At 48.1% G+C, this 5037-nt stretch overlaps 2 non-coding genes across 2 annotated transcripts; both read left to right on the forward strand.

Annotated features, from left to right (window-relative positions):
* Window positions 1–348: 348 nt before the first annotated feature.
* On the forward strand, window positions 349–439 carry TRNAY-GUA (transfer RNA tyrosine (anticodon GUA)). Its single transcript is given in 2 exon segments — window positions 349–385; window positions 404–439. It is a non-coding gene; the product is annotated as a tRNA-Tyr (tRNA).
* A 1247-nt stretch (window positions 440–1686) lies between these two features.
* TRNAY-GUA (transfer RNA tyrosine (anticodon GUA)) lies at window positions 1687–1772 on the forward strand. The gene is given in 2 exon segments: window positions 1687–1723; window positions 1737–1772. It is a non-coding gene; the product is annotated as a tRNA-Tyr (tRNA).
* Window positions 1773–5037: the final 3265 nt, after the last annotated feature.

Consider the following 5037-nt stretch of genomic DNA (forward strand, 5'->3'; position numbering starts at 1 on the left):
GCAAGCCCTCCCCACCCGACCCATGCATCTGTTTCGCCAACGCCTCCATCTCCTCCCCCCTCCCTCTTATCCGCTTTCTGGCCCCTGACTGACGGCCTTAGTACTCACCCACCCCCATTGTATTAAGGAACTCCGGGAGGGGAAATGACGCCACAGGTGAGGGCCCGGGTTGGGTATCTTGAAAATCCCGGTCCCAGGACACCTGACTACCATCACGTGGAAGCGTGTGTTTGGCTCTCTTCAAAGGGACTTTCCGACCAACCCAAGACAAACTGCACCTGTGACGGACCAGTGTCTTGGCTTCGTCATTTCCAGAAAGAGCAGTGACTCAGCTCCAGTGCCGTGCACCCTTCGATAGCTCAGCTGGTAGAGCGGAGGACTGTAGACTAGACGCGATATGGACATCCTTAGGTCGCTGGTTCGATTCCGGCTCGAAGGAGATGCCTGTCATTTTTACTGGCCCTCATGAAGGCCTCCATCGGCTAGTGTCAAAGGCCTCGCAGGAGGGACCAAAGCCAGGAAACACTTTCAGAACTCCTATACAGCTACGTGTGTGCTATCTATCCACAGGCAACACACCTGCACCTCTTTTCCGCAGTCCGCACACCCATGGCCTGCAGCGCGCAGTCTGCTTGGTACTCCTGCCTTATCAAGGAGCCCTGACGCCAGCCCTTTTTATGCACCCGGTGCTCTAGCTCCGGGATCTGCCACCACCGTTTTTGCTAAACATAGATCCCTACCAAACAGGCACTGTCCTGGGCAAGCCCTGGAGGCTGATAAGCACACAGGCCATCACACGGGTCTTGGGCATCCTTCTTGAAAACCCACTCTCTCAACGTCTGTCTCAGTCTCCTCCTCAGCTTCCTCCTAGCTTGGTCGCCGTCTCACTTCTGTCTAGCCCAACTTCAGACTCTTGAAATTGTCTTCGGTGCGTCTCCGGGAAGCCCACAGAACTGTGAGCTATTTCGGGGAGCAGCCGTCTCCGCCACAGGAATCCGGGTCTGGGGGCAGAGGCGGGGAGACAAGTGCCCAGACTGGCCGCGACGCCGGAGCCCCATGGCCGTGGTCTCTGAGCCTGGCCCCAGAGCCTTTCCCCATCACTTCCCAGTAAGGCTCCCCGCGCAGAAAAGTGAACCCCGAGGTCCTGGGGGCGCAACGCGGCAGGTGCATGGTGTGTGGGTGGCGTGGGGACGAGGCGGGGGCGGGCACTCACAACCCGGGGGAGGCGAGGGCGCTGAGAGGCGAGATTCCTCCAAGGGGCCTCCACCTGAGCCTGAGGTCCTGCGATTCGCGGCCGCCCACCCAGCGCCCATGGGGTGGGTTCTCCTTTCCCTTGCTCCGCAAGCCCTTCCCACCCGACGCACGCAACCGTTTCGCCAACGTCCCTTCCCCTCCCCCTCTTAATGACTTTCTGGCCCCGACGGACGGCCGTAGTCCCCCCATCGTCTCCTCTCCCACTGTATTAAGGAACTCTGGGAGGCGAAAAGACGCAACAGATGAGGGCCCCAGTCGGGAATCTTGAAAATCGCGGTCCCAGGACAGCCGGCTGCCATCACGTAGCAGCGTGTGTTTGGTTCCCTTCAAAGGCAGCTTCTGACGAATCCAAGGCAAACTGCACCTGGGGCGGTCCAGTCTTGGCCTCGTCATTTCCAGAAAGAGCGGTGACTCAGCCCCAATGCCGTGCACCCTTCGATAGCTCAGCTGGTAGAGCGGAGGACTGTAGACGCGATGTGGACATCCTTAGGTCGCTGGTTCGATTCCGGCTCGAAGGAGGTGCCTGTCATTTTTACTGGCCCTCATGAAGGCCTCCACCAGGGGCTAGTGCTTAACGCCAAAGCCCTCCTCTGAACCTGGCAGGGTCAGGATTACAGCAAACTCACTCTCACAATCCAAAGCCAGGAGAAGCTTTCGGGAACCCCTGCACAGCCAGGTGTATGCTGTCGTTAAGGAACACCTGCACCATCTTTCTGCAGTCCACAGACGGGTGCCTTGCAGTGCAAAACAGTCCACCCTGCTGGGGCTTTATGGAGGAGCCCTGAGCAGCCACTTCCCACACCATCCAGGGCACTTTACACTCATGCACCCACCCCCTGTGTTCTGGGCTCTGCCACCAACACCAATTTGCCCAGATGGGCAGATCCCTGCCAAAGAGGTGGCCAAATAGGTGCTGCCCAGGGCAAGCCCTGGAGGCCCCCAAGCACACAGGCCAACACAGGGGTTAGAGGACAACCTTGGCATCCTTCTTGGAGACTCACTGTTTCATTCTCTGTATCTGTGCACGGGTGTACTCTGTTCTTTCCTCTATGTTTTTGCTTCCCAATTCCAATGCTGGGTAAATATTTTGACCTACAAAGACAGAAATGGCTCATCTTCGTGCTTAGCATAGTATTTGTACAGAATTGCCCTTGGAGAACTTTCAAATAATTGCCAATTCTGGACTGCACCTTAGCTGACATTTGTAGGATGCAAATGTAATTTTGTATGTAGTTTGAAAGGGATGATTATAACTCTCAGTGGCCTATTTACGTGGGTGTCTAGATTGTTGCTCCTGACAGACACAGGTTTTATTTGTGTTGCACTTTTTGCCTCCGGAGTTTTGTGGCTTTTGTCATAAGAACAGTGATCTTTCCTACTCTGTTCACACCATTGGGCACACACAGCTGATCTACATGAAGATTTTATAACTCTTTCTCAGCAAAGAGACCTTAGGTTTGAATGTCACCATATGCAGAAATTAGCATTGTGGGATCAACGATGAAATTTTTGGCCTCTCTTTGACACCCGAGAATTCTACTTCTTTGTGCACTCAGCTAATGCTTCCACCATTACATTTAGACTTGTTTTTTCCTGTCTACTGAGAAATGTTCCCTGAGAATATGAACTGAGGCAGGTATTCATCAATAAGGGTATAGTAAGTCCTACATCCTCTTAGCTCAAGAACCTAGGTCATATTGGCTCAAAAAAGCTGTCACTCCTTAAGACTGTGTATGTTTTAGTCACAAACCCTTTAATAGGTACCTAATCTGTCCCAACTACTGTGATTGTGCCAGGGAACGAGAGATTAAAACATAGGTCTTGCCCTAAATAGTTTAGTGTTTGTAGGGGACAGACAGATGGAAGCAGATAATTAAAATATAATGTCCTGAAAACTGTAGTAGAGGTACATAGGGCATTCCATGCAAATCTAAAACTAAAACTAACCTTGGAAAGTTTTAATTCAGGCTGGGGTAGAGGTCAGAGTAAAAAATGGGAGAGGTCTCCTGGTAGCACCAATGGCCTGGAGTCAGTTGATTTTTAGAACAGGAGACTAGATCTGTGATCAGGTGAGTTCACTGGACAAAGAACAGCTTTAGAAAAATACACAGAAACCTGAAGAGTGTTGATTTTGTGTGTAACTGTATATAATATCACTAGAGCATACATACAAGTCCAGGACTAGCCAGAAATGAAGTATTGATAATCATGCATGAAATTTAACCCAATCTCATCATATCCCTTGGGTTTTAATTGCTACTCACTCCAGAAGCAAGGGGAAGATTTCTCAACATCCTGTTTGTCTTCATAGAGAAAGCACCATGGCTTTATCACTTGATCTATATGTTATTCTAGCAGAATGGCAAGAAGAAGAAAAATGGATAATGTTCATGTACTTCAACATTCGCCTCCACTCCCGTTATCACTTTCTCTGCACATACATTTTTGTTGCTGCCTGGCTTGGGTGAGCTGACAGATAAAGGCAGAAATATTTCTAATGTCGAGAGAGGAAAATCTTATGTTGAATGAAGGCTTTACTTCTTTTTCAGATTTGACTAGAATAGGGAATTGGGAAATTTCCATTCAAGGTCTCTTGAGGGGTGCTTGGCTGGCTCAGTTGGCACATGCAATTCCTGATCTTGGGGTTGTGAGTTCAGACCCCACTTTGGGTGTAGAGATTACTTAAAAACAAAGTAAAATAAAAAAAAATCCTTTGAAATTGTCTTCTTTCTTTCTTAAACCTCACCATCTCTTTACCACCTGGGTAGCCTTTCTCAGCAAGTACTTCCTCTAACTGGGTTCCTGATGCCTGGATCAATATAATTCTTGAATGCAGGTCACCCCCAGTGGTAACTAAATAGTTCCAAACAGGTTATAAATAAAAAATGTTTACTTTTCACTAATGGGATTAATTAGAAACCAAAGCTTTTGTCACTCTCCTCCATCTCTGCACTTGTGCTAATACCAGCAGTCAAGAAGGATGTAGTCCAAGACTGGCAAAAACAAACAAACAAACAAACAAAATATATACATATATATGTATAAATGCATATATATGTATAAATGTATATATATGTATAAATATATATATTTATATATGACTATTTGCATGTAAAATCCATAAATGAGAAACCTAAGACCTGACCTCAAGTGGGATATATTTTCGATCAGTGTGTAAAGGAGAGTGGAAAAATGTCGGCGTCTGTTCAAGATGGAGGACAAGGGATATCTTCCTCTCAGGTACATTTTTGCCTGCTAGTCCTATATTGCACACAGACTGAAATATCTTGGGGCATTTTGTGGCAAAGCCTCCTTATTTAAATAGTAGCTTTTAGAGGGGTGCCTGGCTGGCTCAGTTGGTAGAGCACTGGACTCTTGATCTCAGGGCTTGTGAGTTCAAGCCCCATGTTGGGTGTGGGCCCTACTTTAAAAATGTCAGATAACGTATCAGATAAACTCAGAGCCTACTAAAATCATTGAGCACTGTCCAATAAATAAAACTCTCTGAAACAGGGGAGGGTGAGATCCTAGAAGTTGGTAGCCTTGAGAGATAATACAGTGACTCAGAATCAGAAGGCACCCTCCCCCCTCTTTTTTTTTTTTTTAACCAGGCAGAAAAAGTGAATCTGAGAAGCCACACTTGAGATTAAAACATAAAAAAACAAGCAGTTTCTTCATAGGCAGGGCTTGGTTTCCTGAGTGCTGTTCCCATCCCTGCAGCCTCACTTTCCCCCTCAGTATGTCAGATAACAGGGCAAGAATCTGGGTCACAAAAAGGGGAAA

Source organism: Panthera uncia (assembly GCF_023721935.1).
Source record: "Panthera uncia isolate 11264 chromosome B3 unlocalized genomic scaffold, Puncia_PCG_1.0 HiC_scaffold_1, whole genome shotgun sequence".
NCBI classification, from domain to species: Eukaryota; Metazoa; Chordata; class Mammalia; order Carnivora; family Felidae; genus Panthera; species Panthera uncia.